The 20,190-nt window shown below is 37.3% G+C and overlaps 1 protein-coding gene across 1 annotated transcript in view; it reads right to left on the bottom strand.

Annotated features, from left to right (window-relative positions):
* The window catches only part of LOC150089342 (SURP and G-patch domain-containing protein 1-like), a 306,779-nt gene that overhangs the window by 105,466 nt on the left and 181,123 nt on the right, over positions 1 to 20,190 (bottom strand). The window lies entirely within an intron of this gene.

Genomic DNA, 20,190 nt, shown 5'->3' with positions numbered 1-20,190 from the left:
TTAATTGGCATTCCCTTAATTGCGACTCCACTGTAGTTCCTATAATGACATGAGATATGATACAAATAAAATTGTAGTTGAACAATCAGGATCAGTTTACCGATCTTATTCTCTGGCTATGAGCTGTTATTGTACTTGTTAGTCTGTTTCATGGACGTGACATTCTCAGTTAAATGTGCAGACAGTGAAGTGCAAGAGATAGTTTTTTGATTTTTCTATTCTTTATGCTGTACCATCTTCATTGTACAAATATTATAAATACTACTGAAAATCTATAAATGACATATTTTACATATTGTTCCCTAGGCAAATAGAGAGGGTCATGATTAAGAAAAGTTCGCGCATCCCTGGAATAGATGATGGGGATACTAGAGCTTCTTTCCTGGGAAACTGTGACCTTGGCTGTTTTACTGGATTTGAAAACCCCAGGAATTAGATAAATATCACAAGAAATCTCATAATTTTAATTTTTCCTACATCCAAAATAAAAAGGCATGCTAATGTTACTCACTTCTTCTTCTTTGGTCCTTAGCTGGCAGCTGGGGGCGGCGGTTGGCCACGCAACCAGTATGCTGCTGTAGGTGCCGCAGGGTTTCGGACTTGCTCTGTGATGTTCTTCCATACCTTACGATCCATGGCGTCAGTCCTGGCCTGGTTAAGGTCGAGACGTCAGCTCTTCAAGTCATTTTCCACTTTCTTGGCCCACGTTTTCCTAGGCGCGGTCTGTTAGATGCTCCATTGGGTGGGTCGTTGTCTCCAAAGGAGTGTGGATGGTATTCTGTTCGTGCCCATTCTACATATGTGGCCAAACCATCTAAGCCTTCGCTTCTGGATTTGGTCGGCAATGGTTGGTTGCTGTTGGCATCTGGCGCGGATGGTATCATTAGTGATGCGGTCGCGAAGAGAGATGCCCAAGATCTGCCGCAGGCATCGCATTTGGAATACCTCAAGTTTGTTCAAATCTAACTTGAGACAAATCCATGTTTCCGATCCGTAAAGAAGAATGGGCAGGATCAAAGTCCGGAAGAGTCGGATTTTAGTCTTTGTGGAAATGTTGGTCCTCTTCCACAGACACCATTTGAGCGAGGCGAACGCAGTGGCCGCCTGTCCAATTCTGCTGTGGATTTCCATGGTGGATGCAACTTTCTTCTCCTGGACCAGCGACCCAAGGTATTTAAAGTCCTGCACTTGCTCGATCTGGATGCCTTCGAGATAGATAGTGGCTTGCGACCCATCTGTTGTCAGGGCCTTTGTCTTACCAGCATTGATATTCAAACCGTATGGCCGGGCAATGTCGTAGAGGATGTCCATGGCTTCAGCGTCGTTACTGGCAAGGATAGCACTATCATCAGCAAACATCAGGTCAGTCACATAGTGATCCTTATCATATTGTATGCCCTGTCTGTTTCTGAATGCTTGCCTCATAATGGCGTCGACCACGATGTTGAAAAGCAACGGGGAGGCTACATCCCCTTGGCGGACTCCAGTTTGGATGTTACTCACTAATTCATTATAATACATGAAATTATACTTATTTCCCGAGTAAAATATTTTTGAATAAAGAACAATTTTTACTCTCATGCTACAATATTTAAGCTTTGACATTCTAGCAACACTGCCCAGAGATTTAGTTCTCAGATGTCACCTATCATCCATACTGTGAGGTATGTTTACTGCCTTTTTTTTTTTTTTTTCTTTATTTTAAACCCCTCAATGCTGATCCAAAATCATTTGTTTGACAATATTTCATTAAGAATTCCAAACAAAGCACAAAATGTAAAAAGTGCAAAGTGTAAGGCTGGTCCACAAGTTGTTAATTCAGCATTTACAAAAGAGGCACTCAATAGATTAACTAACTGAGTCAACAGACAATGGAATTTGTAAGCATAAAGCACTTGAGGACAGTGAAGAAAGCACTTCTACTGGTAAGCAAAAGCAAACATCATTAATGTATTTTCCTGAGAAGGAAAAAAGATACCCTAGAAGAAATTGTTAGCAAACTCGTTACTGTTGATGGATTCCTGTAAAGCAATTACAAGAAGAAATTTTAGAAGACGGGCAAAATGAGCAACACATTGTTGCTTATGATTGTGCCAGTATGATTAAAATTGAAAAAATCGCGAGTTGCAAACATCATTTATGTTATGCTCATGGCATATATCTTGCTGCATACAAAATTTCAAGAATGAAATTTTACAAAATTATGTATTAGTAAAATAATAAGAGGAGTTTACCTCAATATAGTACGTAGAACACTTCCGTATGATACCCTCCAGAAATTAAAATGGAAAAAACCGACAACTTACCGGTACATTAGAGTAAAATATAAATAATTAAATAATCAATTTAACACAATTCAAATCAATTAAAATCAAATTAACGCAATTAAAAGAATCTAACGAAAATATTCAAAATGATTTTCCTTCCTATGAATCAGAGCTGTACTACTCAATATGCTCCTCCGTAGCCAGGTGGGAAGGAGCAGCAGTGCGTAGCACATGCTTCTTGATTAGACCGGGGTTCGAGCCCGTCACCACCAAATATGGAAGATGTGGAAAGGTCAGGGAATGACCACCGCATATTCCCGGAGCAATATGGGCTTAGTTGCTAATGCTCCTAAAAAACCAAATAATAACAACAACTACTCAATATGTTCTACGTTAATAATAATATTACAATATTATAATATTAAATTGATTATTTAATTATTTATATTTTACTCTATTAAATTAATTAAATTGATTATTTAATTATTTATATTTTACTCTATTAAATAATTAAATTGATTATTTAATTATTTATATTTTACTCTAATGTTTAAATTGATTATTTAATTATTTATATTTTACTCTAATGTTTAAATTGATTATTTAATTATTTATATTTTACTCTAATGTACCGGTAAGTTGTCGATTTTTTTCGTTTTTATTTCTAGAGGGTATCATATGGAAGTGTTCTACGTATTATATTGAGGTAAACTCCTCTTATTATTTTACTAATATTATTATCAACGTAGAACATATCGAGGGCAGAGCATGGTCAAGTAAAGATGTTAATTTCAGATTCCAAAACTTGCTGGAACAATTTACTGGCAATGCTTGAATGATTTTTGGAAATAAGTAAGATTAGTAGCTACCAGTCTTGACTGATACTGAAGAAAACCAAGCTCTAACTAATGAAGAATTTGATACCCTACACAATATTGTATCAGTCCTGCAACCAGTAAAAACTGGCACAGAAAAATGCCCTCAGCAATTGGCAAAATGGAATTTGCTTTTATAATTGAGAAGCTAAGTCAACAAAAATCAGGATTTGCCAAGAAAATCAAAACCCTTTAATACAGAGCAATGGTATTCAACCGGGGTGCAGCAACAACATTCCAGGGGTGCCACGTAATTTGGATTTAAGTTACTAAAACTTATTTTTTTAAATTTATATGTTTATTTCATTATAAAACAGTGTACAGTATCTTTTTTAATTTTGTGGTGATCTATAATTGATGTTTACTTAGTATCTCTATATATAAAGAATAAAATTATTATATACTGTATATATAATAATTTGTATTATGAAATGTAATTTTCATATTCAGAAGAAGAAATTCAGAAAACTGCACAATCCGTGATATTAGCACACAAGTTAGAAGAAGCAATACAATCAAAGACAAAAATTATGCATCGTCCAACATTTACATCAGGCTCTGAGTTTAAACATGCATTTTAAGCAAGAATTGTTATTAATTATATTATATTATTGTAATAACTATCATATAACATATACATTTTTCAATAACACAGAAAGAAAGAGAGAGAATCGGATCTAACAACCAGAAAATTGAGTAGGGGCGCCGCAAAATAAAATAAATTACTTAGGGGTGCCGTTATTAAAAAAAGGTTGAAAACCAATGATATAGAGGATTAATGAGAGAAGAAATACTAATTTTGTTGTGGCTGATTTAGTATTTAAACATTGGGGAAAAATATGAAAATTGTGCAGCTACTGGTGGCTTGCCCACTTAACATTATAAGAGATCATTATTTGAATCTGTAGAGATGACACTGTCAAAGCTTTTCAATAAAGGTGAATCACAATCTAGCTCTTCATATTCAGAAGAAGAAATTCAGAAAACTGCACAATCCGTGATATTAGCACACAAGTTAGAAGCAGCAATACAATCAAAGACAAAAATTATGCATCGTCCAACATTTACATCAGGCTCTGAGTTTAAACATGCATTTTAAGCAAGAATTGTTATTATTTGAGACAACAGGGAACAGAACTTCAAATATCGCAAATTTATTTAAACACAGTGAAAACCATTCAACTAACTTTTGTTGAATCAGAAAGGACCTTTTCTACAGCATGTTTATTTATAACCAAGTTGAGAACTCGTCTTGGTGATAAAATTAATTGTTTATGTTTTATAAAACACTATTTTAAAAATTTTAATTGACCCTTTAAACATTAAGATAAATATTTTAAAAAATTATTTAAAATAATCTTTTATAATCTGCAAATGCGTATTTAATTATAATTAAACGAATACAATATTTTATAGCCTTTATTTGTCCTCTGTTGATGAATAACATGGTAAAAAAATTGTTTAATAAATAGCCACCACTGGTGGTGAATACAATGTACAAATAGTTATTTAGGCAGAAGTAATTAATCTTCCCAATTCTAAAAGGGTATCTTCTCACTGATTAATAAAAAAATTTACCATTCACTTCCAGAAAACATTTACCATCGTTCGTTTTCTGGATATCACGGGGAATTCCTGGAATGAAGGTCATTAAGAGAAACCGTAGTCCATACACCTCAATTCGCATTCCAAAACACCTCACAGGTGTTCAAATGGATTGAGGTCAGTTGAATGTGATGCCAATCAACATGGGTGACATTTTCAGTGTTCCTCCAACCACTTGTGGACAGTGTGGGCCTGATGACACGTATGATGACATGGAACGTTGGTCCATATGCACCAGAGGTGCATATGGACCAACGTTCTTACCAGCAAGACATGCCCCATATTAAGCAACCAATGCCACCTGCTTGTACCACACATGAAAGCATCTGTCCGAGTGTTGCACCAGTATTTGGCTTGATCCATCCAGCAGACTTGTTTCCACTCCTCTAGTGTCTGATCAGTGCATTGTTAAGACCAACATTTGCTGACAACGATCAAGGTGAGGAGAGATTGTCTGCTGTGGAAACCCATAAATCTGATTGCATGGCACATGTCATTTTGGATATTTTTCTTACATTCCCTCATACTGTATTGCGATGTTAACTGTTGCACGGTGACCTTTGAGTCCATATGTCCTGCACACCCATTGCTCAACATGAACGTTCACCCTGCATAATCCTTTACAGTTCTGTTGGCAGAAGATAGTTTCTCTTTTGAAACTCTGTGATATCATTACAACATAACAACTATACAAGAACATTAAGTCTTAATTGTTTTTTACAGTAATGTCAGAAGTGTCATCAATAAAATTAGTGAATTCGAAATGCTGGTTAGGGCAAGTAACGCTGGCATAACAGGGCTTATGGAAACGTGGTGCCACCACGTTTCCGGGTGGAAACGTGGTGCCACCCAGAAATAGGGGATGATGAGTTTCAGTATGGTATGTATAATGTATTTATTATTATTATTAGTCATGTGGTGCAAGGAATGTGAGATTTATGCAGCACCAAACAAAAAAAAAAAAAAAAAATTTCTGCATTATCTGAGAGAGAGAGAGAGAAGTAGAAGGGAATCACCAAGAAAGAGAAGAATGATATCTAGCTCAGGATCCTGGATGTGCCAAGCCCATACTCACCAGATGTGAGCCCCCTGGGATCAACTTAGGAAGGATATGGCTGATAGAAGGGGTGATGAGCTGGATTTAGGGAATAATTTCGGCATTGTTTATTTAGATTTCAGCAAAGCATTTAACTCAGTCCCACATGAGCAGTTATTTTATAAGCTGGAACAGGTTGGAACACAGGAAAAATACTTGGATGGCTTCAGGGCAGGAGGCAGAGGGTTGTGATAAATGGTTATTCTTCAGATTGGGTTAATGTAAGAAGAGGGGTTCCCAAGGATCAGTATTGGGACCACTGTTGTTTTTGATTTTCTTAAAGGACATCGATGAAGTTATCACAGCTAATGGAGAAAGCAAATGAATATGAAACATCATTGTGCCTGGCGTTTGTGGATTATGAAAAGATTTTGACCCCATACAGCATTAGGCAATGTTTCTGGCACTGGAAAGACAAGGCATAGACACCCCATACATTATGATTTTGAATAAAATATGAGAAAGTTAACGCCTTTATTAGAGTGGTAGCAAATTTCAAATTAAGGAGTTTGACAAGGAGACATGATATATCCCAAGTTGTTTACTGCTGCCCTAGAGGAAGCTTTCAGAAGATTGGACTGGTTACAGAAAGGAATCAATGTGAATGGAGAGTATTTAAACCATTTACGATTTGCACATAACATTGTGATCATAAGCCATGATCCCAAAGAAAGGAAAATCTTTCAGTATGTGGGGTTAGTAAAGATTTTGGACTAAAGATGAATATGGCTAAAACAAAAGTAATGATGAACAAGTATGCCACAGAAGGGAATATAATCATTGAAGAAAAAGTAATTGAAAAGGTGGATTCATATAATTACCTGGGACCAGCCATTAGCTGTAATAATGATAAATGGCTATAAAAGTCAAGAGAAGAATAAATTTCTGATGGATAGCATTCAGGAAATATAGTCACATACCGAGGAGCAATATTCCAATTTGTCTGAAATTTAAAATAATGAACCAATGTATACTCCCTACCATGTCTTATCGAAGTGAAACTTGGGCCCTCACCAAAAGAATGGAAGAGAAGCTGAAACCATACAGCGAAGAATGGAACAAATTACATTAGGAATCAGATTGTTAGATAAGAAGAGGAACATATGGATTACACAACAAACATAAATAAAGGACATTCTTATCAAATCTATAGAACTGAAATAGATTTGGGCAGGACACATGGCTTGAAGACATGATGACAGATGGACTAAGAAAATAACAGAATGGTACCCAAGAGGAGCTAAAAGAAAACCTGGAAGACAACAGAGATGGACAGATGAAATTCATGAGTTCGTGAGTAGTAAATGGATGGTCATTGCACAAAACAAAAGGAACCGGAAAGTTGCTGGAGAAGCCTTCATCCTGCAGTGGATTGAAAATGGCCAATGATGATGATGACTGCAATCTACGTGGTAGTCCATTATGAATGAGGTTGGTCATAATTGAGTGATCACTCAGTGTATATATATACTGCCCTACCATCCAGAGATAACCCTATGTTAAGTTGGTTGCATCCTTCCAAAGCATCATGTATCACACATGACTATAAATATGTTCAAAGGCCTTTGAAGAGATTGTAGTTTGATTGTGAATGCAAGATGAAGTGATCGAGGTTAACAGACTTCCTGTGCAGAATGATAATAAGGTGCCTCATAAGTAATTAGGCTGTATGTGATACTGAAGGTCCTTAGGTCAATGATTGTGACAGAATATGCAAATGGAAACTGCTGAAACCATCACAAAATAACCTGGAAAAATTCTGAAGGCTGATGGAACACAACAGAAGAACACTTCAAAGAATCGCCTGCTTGGAATACTGGTTGACATTTGTTGCAGCACAAGTAGGCCCTCAGTTAGATGACTGGGATATGTCAGCTCAAATACAGTGCACAGGATGTTGTATGATATGGATTACCATAATCACGCAACTATCTACAAGCCAATAATTATTCCAACTAATGGCAGATGGCATTTTGCTTGGTGTAAGGTCTGCCATTCTTGCAACACACACACCAATGGAGAGCTGCTGCAGAATGACGAGTTACGGTACGCTATCAGACTTGATGGTCATGTTTGAGTATGACAGATATCCTGAGAAAGCCACCTGCCCGACTATCATCGCAACATATATGGTGGAGGCAGTGTGATGGTCTGAGGCTGTTTTTCATTGTTTGGCCTTTTTTTTTTTTTTTTTTTTTTTTGATTTGGTAGTTGTTGGCGCATCGGCTTCTGTGGCCATATTGCACCTCCCAAGGTTTTTGCAGTACTTTGATCCAAGCCCGAGGCGGGAATCGAACCCGCGACCTTTGGGTTGCCGGGCAGGTACTTTACTCACTCGGCTAGCCCGGTCGGCTATTGTTTGGCCTGGGACCACTGGTTGTTTCAGACAAAAGCGTAGATGGTAAGGTGTATTAAGATGTCCTGGACAATAACACATTACCTACGTTATGGCAGCATGTCAGGGAGGGCCATAACTGTATCAGCAGGATAACTGCTCTTATTATGTTTATTGCATATTGTTGCATATTTAACCATAGGTTCCATAACCTTACCATCCAGAGAAGTCAAATTCACTGGTCTATAATTGCCCATCACTTCTCTGGCTCCTCTCTCATGGATTGGGGAGGAATTGGCACTTCTTCAGTTTACAGTCCAAAGGGAATAGATAATTCTTGAATCTAATTATGATCTCATTAACATTAATGATGGTTGATGCACTTATTTACTGGCTTTTTTTTAGTATAAATGGAAATAAATATCATTACGTCCTTGCCGCTTTACATTCTCAGCTTCAGTAGCTTTGCAGATAGATGGTCTGACATCATGAAGTTATTTATTTCAGAATGGCTCAACTCAACTGCACTATTCCCCCTTTGGTAATATGGTTTCAACAGTTAAGAAAGCTACAACAGTCCAGAATTTCAGCTGGACTGTTGATTATACCACCATTTTGATCTTGGAAGTGGTTATGTAGAATTAAACCTCTACTGCTTTTTTTTTTTTTTTTTTTTTGTTTGTTTACATATGAACAGAACTCCTTTCTCATCCTCCTGATCCTTATTTCTCATCATCATCAGTAATTTTTTATACCCAGCTTTTGCCCCATCAGTGGTTTTATTACATATTTGCTTATATGTTATTATATGAAGCAACATCATGTGACAACCTGTAACTATCCTGTGCTCTTTTCTTTTGCTCAACTAAGTCTTTCAGCTCTTTTCAACCATTTAGACAACTTTCTTTTGATGTATTTTTTCAACTGATAAAAATGCATTTTTAGTCTGCAGGATATATTAAATGCATCCCATAATGCAACGTTAAACAAACTCTTGCATTTGCTATTTTAATAAGACCCTACTTGTCAGTTAGGGTCTTACTAGTCACTTTTGAACAGCAAATCGACAACTGTGTATCGTAACTCCCAGATCCCTTTCTTCCACTGTTTTTAATTCAACTCCACCAAGTGTATAATTTATTTTGGGGTTGCTTTTCCCCAAATGTAAGACCTTGCATTTTGCTGCATTAAAACTAAGCTGCCATTTTTCTGACCATTCCTGAAGCCTGTTCAATTCATCCTGAAGGCATGCTGCATGGCACTGATTATTAACGACCCTACCAACCAATCTTTATGTCACCTGCAAATTTTGACATCATGCCTTCTATTCCTTTGTCTATGTCGGGGCTGTCCAACCTTAGGTAATCCAAGGGTCACATTAAAAAAAGATCAATCCGAGGGCCGCATCCAGAATAATAAATACAGTACAGATATTAAAATATTTGGAGAGTCCTACCATTAGGTTTAGCAAGCTCTTCTAAAATTTCATAATAAAGGAAAGTCACATTGCTTATAAAAGTTTTTATTGAAACAGTAGACAAGATACAATTGTTTATAATTATTATTTCATTTTTAATGAGAGCTCTGCGGTTGTTCGTTTTCATTTACTAATGAAGCTATACCATTATCGATGCTTGTAGTTGCCAATCGCAGTAAATGTGAAAATGATTTATCAGTCAATGAACATCTGTATTTGGATTTTATGAATTTCATCTTTGAAAAAGTGCTTTCGCAAAGATAAGTGCTCCCGAGCATTGAACACATCTTGAGTCCAAAGTCTCTCAATTTCGGATAGTGCTCTCTGGGTAATAATTTAAAAAAAAAAATCTTCTCCTTTTTCGATTCTGCCAGTATAAAAAGGGTCAGATTGCAAATCGCACAATTCCAGTTGGAGGTCAGACCTTACGTTTTCAATGCTGACAGTCAATGGCTGAATGAAAACTGAAATATCTTCTTCAATTTCCTTAATATCAACCAAATCGATTCTCAAAGTCTTCCATGATTGTTTCAATGCACTTTTTATATGAGCTGAAAATAATGTTCTCTCAAAATTCTTCATTTCTTCTGATTGTTTTTTTGCATTAGGAAAAAAAAGCAAAAATATTATTGGCCAATGTTGATTTCAAAAACTTCAATTTACTTTTAAAACCATTCAAATGATCATATAGGCTGCTGCATGTTCCAATAGAAGCAGTGCAAGAATCACTTTCACCTCTGCCTGTTGCTATTGTTAATAAGTTGGCAATATTCTGTTGTTTGCCCTGCAGCTTTCAGTTCAACTCATTCAAATGGTTGGTCATATCTGTTAAAAATGCAAGATCAGATCAGATAAAAAGGTGGGACCTTGCATTTGATTTTCAAGCTCTGTTGGGTCAGACCTTAATTTGTTTTTAAGAAATATGAGTATTTCTTTCCAAATGGCAAAAAAGCGCTCCAGACATTTTCCGGTACTTAACCAGTGAATATCAGAATGGAGGAGCAAATCGCCATGTGCAGCATCCATTTCACGCAAGAAATCGCGAAACTTATGATGGGTCAGAGATCCATAACATCCTTGTATAATATTGGTTACTTTCATGGCATTGACTAGACGTAGAGATTTTCCACAGAGTACTTCTTGATGAATGATGCAATGCAGGGCAGTTAATATTATTTTGTTTCAATAGTCCACAAATCCCCATTCCAGTCCCCGTCATAGCTTTGGCCCCCATCAGTGACAAATGCAGGAACATTTATCGAATCCTCGATAGTTTATAACAGAGTTTTGAACTGCTTCGAAAATATCAGTAAAAATATAAGGCTGAGCAGTTCTTCATTAATAGTAAAGTCCTCCTGAATAGTTCAAACAAAAAATTAAAAGTTGACTTAAATCTGCTTGATCAGTGCTTTCATCCAGACACAATGAAAGTATCCACATTTTGCCATTGAATCACACAGCTTTTTTGAAATGTATTGATCCATATGTTCTACACGTCTTGCGACAATCTGATGAGATAATGCCACTGTTTCGAACTTCTCGGCTAATTTCGGCTCATTAAATTGTTTTGCCATTCAATTGCATATTTCTTTACAATCACACCATCACTAAAAGGCTTTTTTTTTTTTTTGCTAACCCCAATGCTACTTTGTACGAAGTGACAAGGCTAGAACTTTGTGCATCGCTAAGTTTAGCAAAAAAAACTCATTTGAGGCATCAATTTCTTCTTATATTCTGCAATAATGGTGCTTCTTGATTCCCCAATATACATCTCAAATCTTTTACTCTGCAATGTAGTGTTGTTTTGCATTATACTCTTTAGGCACTGACAAAACTTGCATGCAAACAAGACATTGAATTTTATTCTTGTTGTTTGTAATCAAATAGTCTGATTCCCATCGGTTTTCATACACTCGCTTTTCTTCAATTTTTCTTTTCTTGTGAGACAATAAGTAGTAATTTATTAAGTAGAAGTGAAGTATATTGAAGATAACATGGAAATCAATCACAATGCATATCTAGTAATTTGGTGAGCCCCGCTGACACAACCTTGGTAAACAGATGAACGAACGAAAGACACTAACGATGGGTGACCCGCCCCAGAGCCATCTGAAATGTTGAAACGAGATATCTAGCATGGACGCAACAAAATGCACTTGAAGTCGCGCACAGAAGCTAGGTTTGCACTTGCAAGTAGTGTTTTGCAACAAGAGTTTTATTTTGTCGCATGTGAAAATCAAAAGGTCTAACCCAAGGAGGGCTGCAAAAAATCGTTCCGCAGGCTGCGATTTGAACAGCCCTGGTCTATGTCATTTATGAAAATGAGAAACAATGGTGGTCCAAGAACCGACCCTTGAGGGACCCCACTACATCAATCTGAAGAATATTCATTAATCACAACCTTCTGCCCTGTAGGCAACCAGCAATCCATCTTAGAATCTTTTTAGTAATTTGAACCTGTTCATGCTTATACAGTAATCTCTCACAAGAGAGAGAGAGAGAGTCAAATTCTTACTTAACATCCAAATAAACTATGACAAAATAGCCTACTAAGTTAGTTAATCATGATTTTTGTGTCTTTCAGAATGTCCTATCTTCTAAATGTCCCTAGATCACACTCTTAATCATTGCCTCTAAGATTTTTCCTACCACTGACACCAGACTAACCGGTGTGGAAGTGTGTAATTACCATATAGCACCTTAAACTGTCAAAATCCCCTCTTATGAAATTAAAACCTGTGCCTTTATCTTTAACTACTGTAACACCTTTCTTCATCTTTCAACTGACAACTGCATGATCACTTCCTGACAATGGTTCCTATATTTTAAGCCCTGTGATGTCATCTGATTTACTAGTAATGATGTAGTCAAGATTATTCTCAGTCCATAATACTTTCTCTAAGATGCTGGTACAAATAATAATCATCTAGTTTATTTAACAAAAAAAATTTTCCCCCATGGTGAGTTTCCCTCTCGCTTATTCCAATCAATCTGGGGCACATTAAAGTCACCCATAATAAGACATTCATGCTTGCTTGCCCATTCCATCTGCTCGTCATATTCTTCACAATCTTCTGGTCTGCAGTTTACTCTCATTCTCCTTATACCTTTGCTTCCTCACACCACACAGATTTTATGCTGGCAGATGTAACTTCAGATTCATCAAATCTCTATTCGCACTTAAGCTGCTTTTGATATGAAGCATGACCCCTCTGCCCCTTTTATCTTTCCTAAATACATTATACATACTGTAGTGAAATTTGCCATCCCTAATTTCTGGGTGGCACCATGTTTCTGTTAGCCCTATTATGTCAGCATTAGTCATCCTAACAAGGAGTTCAAATCCAACCATTTTATAGACAACACTCCTAACATAACCCCAAACACAGTTAAGACTAAGTAATCTTATAGAGTTTACTACCCTGACTTACCCCTTGAAGTTATTTAGGTTGGTACTCCAAGCTTTATCCTTCCCCTCATTTGAAATGCTGCTACCTGCAGAACTTTGTCCTTATTTTATCATAAAATACAACTCTTTAATATACAGCAAGCGGCCACATTATAAGATACACCTACCTAACAGCAAGTGGAACATTTTTGTCCTGAGAAAAGCTTCGATTCTTCATGGTGTTGAAAATGTACCACAGTGATACTGGTACACTGAGTCAAAGGCTTCCACCACTTGTTGCAAATTGGATGGGTGAGGACCTCTAGTATGAAGAATTCATTCCACCTCATCCCACAGGTGTTCAACTGGATTAAGATCTGGTTAATGAGGAAGCCACTGTAGTAGGTTGAATTCACACTTTATAATGGGGGAACAAGGTTATTACCATGTTGGCCAAGATTTTTGCAGTCCAGTGAATGCTAAGTTTATTTATATTTAGTCATTTTTTGATTTATACCAAATTATTTTCTATAAGTAGCTTTACAGTTCTAGTCAAGCTACGCAGTTTATTTTGAATTTAGATAATGATTTTGAAAGTACATACATTCCATAGATTTTATGTTCTTAACTTGCCACCATTGTTATATGATACGGAATAAATCCCGAACTTCATAAGCATAAGGTTTAACATAAAACTAGACAGCGAAATACGCAGCACCATATTAGAAATCTGTTAGCTTAGTATAATTTATGAATTAATCAGTAAAATTTATTAATCTTATTAAATTTCGTGTTAATTAAATTATACTTAAACGGAATCATGACCAGATTAGAGCAGCAAAGCAATGGGTACAAAGTAATAGGAGTGCTGTGGCTCGAGGAGAACTGAAGGAAGTGATTCTAAAATGCATCAGTCTAAAAAATATATATGAAACGTGTGCAGACCTTTCAAGAACAGGACATGTCTAGCCAAGGAGGATGTCTTGTATGCTACGCGCAGGGACTGTGAAGAAACTAAGCGCCAACTCAGCGTTCTGCTTGGCATTTATGAGAGTTGAGGTGTAGGGCAGATGCCCTCGAAAAAATTAATGAGGGGCCCATCAAGCTCTCAGCTCCCCAACCCAAAGCCAGAGCTCACTCCTGTGCATCAGGCAACACAGCAGCAATCTCAAAGGTAAAATGCACTGGTCCTACATGAACTAGTTCTGGTTGGTGACACTACTGTTAGGGATACTGGGAATATATTATGCAAAAAGGATAGGTAGTAGTAGTAGTGGCATTCTAGTCAAGCTACGCGGTTTATTTTGAATTTAGATAATGATTTTGAAAGTACATACATTCCATAGATTTTATGTTCGTAACTTGCCACCATTGTTAGTTATATGATACGGAATAAATCCCGAACTTCATAGCTTAGAGGGGAACAGGTATCCTGTGTGTTATCAGACACTCAGCCTAAAACACTGATGGATCCAATATCTCTCTATTACAGAAGATTTAGGAGAAGTCCGGTTGGCCTGCCTCCCTAAAATCCACTCATGCACACCTTCTCGATGGTAAGCCCTGTTACGTCACTTAGGTGGCAACGAACGTGTAGAGTGGTTCTCTTCAAGACGCCTGGTCAGCGTGAAAAGGAAAAGACCAAACCCTCCAGCAATGAGAGCACAACAATACAAATGGCCCTCAGTCCCCAGCAGCTTTCACTCACTCTTACGGCAGTGGAAGCAGAGGGTGCTAAGAATCTCTGGGTACGACCAGGCTGCCAAGCACGGAAATTGAACTTGGCCTGTTATAACGTACGATCACTCATCGGTGAAGACAGGATATTAGAAAATGTGAATTGGAATATCATTGGTTTGGCTGAAACAAGAAGAAGAAATGAATCACTTATAAGTTTATCAAGTGGAAATCTGCTGTACACCAATGGAAACAGTGAAAGGAGTGAAGGTGGAGTTGGGTTTCTGGTCCATAAAGATTTTAAAAACAACATTTTGGAATTCAAAACTACATCACAAAGGGGTGTCAAGACTAATATTCAAGATTTCTAAGAGGTACAAGCTAAAGATTATAATGATTTATGCACCAACATCGAGCCATGATGATGAAGAGGTTGAAGAAATGTACACTGAAATTGAGAGTCTTCTAGATGAGCAGAAAACCCACTACACTATTATTATGGGGGACTTCAATGCTAAGGTTGGAAAAAGGCAAAGCAGCGCAGAAAGAGGAACTATTGGAAATTTTGGAATTGGTGAAAGAAATAAAAGAGGTGAAAGACTTGTGGAATTTGCAGAATCTCAAGGCCTGTCAGTAATGAACACTTTTTTCAAGAAAAGGGTGAACAGAAAGTGGACATGGAAGAGTCCAAATGGATTAACAACTAATGAAATCGACTTCATCCTCACTAACAGAAGATATATTGTGAATGATGTTACCGTCCTGAATAAGGTAAATGTTGGAAGTGATCACAGAATGGTAAGATGTACACTTGATATAGATGTAGGAAAGGAAAAAACTGACTCGAGTAAATAATACAAAGGTCTTTGAAATAACAGAGGAGGAGAAAAAGCAGTATGTACTGGAACTTAAGAACAAGTTTGAGCTTCTGCAGACTGCTCAGAACCAAGATATCGACGAGGAATATTACAACTTTCTGAAAGTGATAAAGCCCAAGAAACCTATAGGGAAACAGAAATCCAAAGAAGAAAAAATTAGTCAAGAAACACTTGTCATGATGAACCAAAGACGACAAATGAAGAGCAAGAAAAACGCTGACAGGGAGAAAATTGAGTATACTGAGTTATGCAAAGCCATTAGAAAGAGACTCAGAGAGGACATAAGAAGATTTAACACAAGAAAAGTAGAACAAGCATTAAGGGAAAACAAAGGATTTAAATCAGCAGCCATGAGCAGTAATACAGAAAGACAAATGATACTGAAACTGAAGAATAGCGATGGTGTACTCATAAACAGCAGAGAAGGCATAATTCAAATAGCAGAAGACTACTATAGAGAATTATACAAGGAGCGAGGGAATGATACCAGCAGTGGGGAACATGGATTGCAAAGTAGCAACACATACGACATACCTGATATTCTTCCTGATGAGGTAGAACATGCATTGAAGAAAATGAAGAATCGGAAAGCCCCAGGGGAAGATGAAGTTACTGTAGAGTTGTTAAAATTGGGAGGAAGAGACATAACACAAAAACTGGGAAGGCTTTTCAAAAAGTGCATTAGCAAAGGTGTGATGCCTAAGCAGTGGAATAATGCAATCATAGTTTTGCTGCATAAGAAAGGAGATAAATCAGAAATTGGAAATTATAGACCAATTGGCTTGTTATCCCATATCTACAAGTTGTTCACAAGGGTCATTACTAAAAGATTAGAAAGAATACTTGATGAGAATCAACCGAAAGAGCAAGCTGGCTTTAGGACAGGATTCTCAACTATGGATCACCTTCACGTAATATCACAGCTAATGGAGAAAACAAATGAATATAAAACACCATTATGCCTGGCATTTGTGGATTATGAAAAGGCATTTGACTCCATACAGCATAAGGCAATGTTTCAGGCACAGGAAAGACAGGGCATAGATACTCCATATATTATGATTTTGAAGAAAATATATGAGAGTGCTACATCCTTTATTAGACTAGACAAAGACAGTAGCAAATTTAAAATCGAGAAAGGAGTTCGACAAGGAGACACAATATCTCTGAAGCTGTTTACTGCTGCCCTTGAGGAAGCTTTCAGAAGATTAGACTGGTCGCAGAAAGGAGTCAATGTGAACGGAGAGTACCTAAACCATTTACGATTTGCAGATGACATTGTGGTCATAAGCCACGATCCCAAAGAATTAGAGGAAAATCTTAATCAGTTATGCACAGTTAGTAAGGATTTTGGACTAAAGATGAATATGGCTAAAACAAAAGTAATGATGAACAAGTATGCCACGGAAAGGGAAATAATGATTGAGGGAGCAGTAATTGAAAAGGTGGAGTCATATACTTATCTGGGACAAGTTATTAGCTGTAATAATGATAAATGGCTGGAAGTCAAGAGAAGAATAAATTTTGGATGGATAGCATTCAGGAAATATAGTCACATACTGAAGAGCAATATCCCAGTTTGTCTGAAACGTAAAATAATGAACCAATGTATACTCCCCACCATGACTTATGGAAGTGAAACTTGGGCACTCACCAAAAGAATGGAAGAGAAGCTAAGAACTACACAGCGAAGAATGGAACGAATTATATTGGGAATCAGACTGTTAGATAAGAAGAGAAACACATGGATTAGGCAGCAAACTCAAGTAAACTCAAGATTCTTATCAAAACTAAAGAACTAAAATGGTCTTGGGCAGGACACATAGCTCGAAGACATGATGACAGATGGACTAAGAAAATAACAGAATGGTACCCAAGAGGAGCTAGAAGAAAACCTGGAAGACAAAGGCGGAGATGGATAGATGAAATTCATGAGTCTTTGAGTAGTAAATGGATGGCCAGTGCTCAAAACAGAAGGAACTGGAAAGTTGCTGGAGAGGCCTTCATCCTGCAGTGGATTGAAAATGGCTGATGATGATGATGAGTAGTGGCATGTGATGCAAGAAAGCAAGTGTATGAGCTTATGCAGCATCAGCCAAAAAAAAAAAAAAAAAACACACCATTACCCCTAAATTCCTCTCCAGGTGGAACAGGACCAAAATTTGTGTACCAAGGGTGAATGTTTATGACATTATAGAGCAGATATCTTTTAAGGGCACAAAAAGTGATATTGTTGTTTTCATTGGAACTAATGATGTTAAGAGTAAGAGATCTGCAGATTTGCTTAACAGTACAGGTCAATGCTGGGAGTATGTGATGAGAGTCTTGTCAAACAATTCAGCCCTGGAGAGACTGTGCAAGGCTCACGGGGTAGAATTTTTTTCAGCAGGGTCTGTGCTTGCTAACAGGAGAGACTGCTTCTACAGAGATGGGATACACTTAAATAGAGAGTGAAAGAATATTTGCTAATGCTACCGTGGCAGTGTTAGGTGGGTTGGAAAACTGCTAGCTTGTGGGATTCACAGACTAAAAGATTAAAGTAGCCGCAGGCAGAGGTGAAAGTGATTCTTGCATTCCTTCTATTGTAATGAGCAACAGCCTAGAGAGCAACTGGGAGTCATCATGGAACAAGTAAATATATGTGCTGTGTTAGGGTAACTAAGAGAATGAACAGGTGCATGTATACTTACATGTACACCAATGCTAGACGTATAGTAAATAAATTTGATGAATTTAAAGTGCTGTCAAGACATGAAAGGCAGCTACCGTTGGGATAATAGAAACATGGTGTCACACAATATAAGCAGTGCAGAATTGGATTTTGGGGAATACAATGTGTACAGAAAGGACAGACAGGGAGGAGGGATAATGCTGTTAGTTAAGAAACATAAAATCTAAGGAAGTGCATCCAGTTGACATGGGTGGACAGTGCAATGTTGAGTCTGTTTAGTGTAACATAAACACCAGGAAAAGGAAAATGAGAGGAGTGTATTATAGGCCTGATGAGTACAACAAACAGTTGTACTCATCCAATAGTCCAGTAAATCAGAATGTCTTGTTATGGGGGATTTTAACTTTCCAGATATTGACAGAACTTGTGGATTTGTTGATTTATTGGAGGCTTGTTTTCTATAGCAACATGTTCGAGGGTTCCAGAGAGAGAGTAATACTCTTTATCTGATTATTATCAGTGATTATTCATGGATTAAGAATTTGCAGATAAAGGAACCACTAGGTGACAGCGATCAAAGTGTACTGATGTGGGATTTACTTAAATATGTTACTACCATCAAGGGTATTTGTTTTTGTAAAGGTAGCTACAGTTCTCTGAGACAGTTTTTAAACTCTACACAGTGGAATCAACTGATGATGTTACCAATGGTGAATTCTAAATGGAAAGCCTTCAGGGACTGAATCTTGGAGGTTACTAGGCTTTTCACACCAACTAAGTAATACTGTTCAAGGTCAGGCCTAAATGGATGTCAGATGAATTGATGAGGCAGGTGGCAGAGAAGAAAAATGTATGCAATGCATATAAAGTATTAGGTGACACAGAAGCCTACGGCAGATATAAGCTAGTCTCTACTCAAGTCACAAAGGAGGTTAGGCAGGCAGAGGCAGAATACGAGAAATCTTTGGCAAAGGATGCATTGAAAAATAGCAAAAAGTTCTTCACTTATGTAAACTCTAGAAGGAAGGGGATAAATCAGATTGGCCCACTTAACATAGATAGTTCATCTATTGATGATCCTACTCAAGTACCTGATAAACTGCATGAGTATTTTGTATCTAAGGTGATTATCCCTTTGTATAAGGCAATGGTCAGTCAGGCCACACCTTGAATATTGAGTACAAGTCTGGAGACCTCATTCACACATGAGGAGTTATTCAAGGAGGGGAATGCATAAGTTTATCAAAATAGCAAAACAGCATTAAACAGGATTTGTCAGACCAAGTGTTTCTGCCAATCCTCTAGTGCCGTGTTGTGTTCCCGAGCCCATTGTAACTGCACTTTGTTTTTGCTGACAGAGGTAGAACCTAGTTCAGCACTTCAGAATGTACATTCTGAAATGCTTTTGGTTACTGACTGTTACCTGTACTTGCCTTTCTGTCATCATGAACAAGTCTTACCAACTTCCAGTGGCCTCTTGTTTCAATAAGCAGATCGCTATTAGCTGGATGTTGTTTGGTTACTGTACTAATTTTGATACACCCAATACAGAGTAATACCATTTTGTTTTGCTGAAGATTGTCGGTTGGTTTTCTATTGGAAGTAAAAAAAAAAAAAATTTTTTTATGCTTATTTTTACTTTTGTTTTTATTATTACCCTTATGGCCTTGACCATAACCTCGACGAAACAGCTTTATATTGGAAACAAATGCCTGATCACTTTTATATTTCCATTGTTAAAAAACTGCACTGGCTTTAAGACAGCAATCTATCAGCTAACACTTCTGTTTGGTGCTATTATGGAGGGTCATGAAACCTGTGTGCACTTACCACTATCAAAACCCTCATGTCTTTAAAGATTACGACAAATCGTGCATACCCAACTCAAACCCTAAAGGGTGGATGACTGCTGTCATTATGG

The sequence above is a fragment of the Mastigoproctus giganteus genome, chromosome 2 (genome assembly GCF_048544385.1).
Source record: "Mastigoproctus giganteus isolate SK-2022 chromosome 2, ASM4854438v1, whole genome shotgun sequence".
NCBI lineage: Eukaryota > Metazoa > Arthropoda > Arachnida > Uropygi > Thelyphonidae > Mastigoproctus > Mastigoproctus giganteus.
The sequence above is the reverse complement of the archived record's forward strand: the minus strand, read 5'-3'. Positions and strand labels throughout refer to the sequence as shown.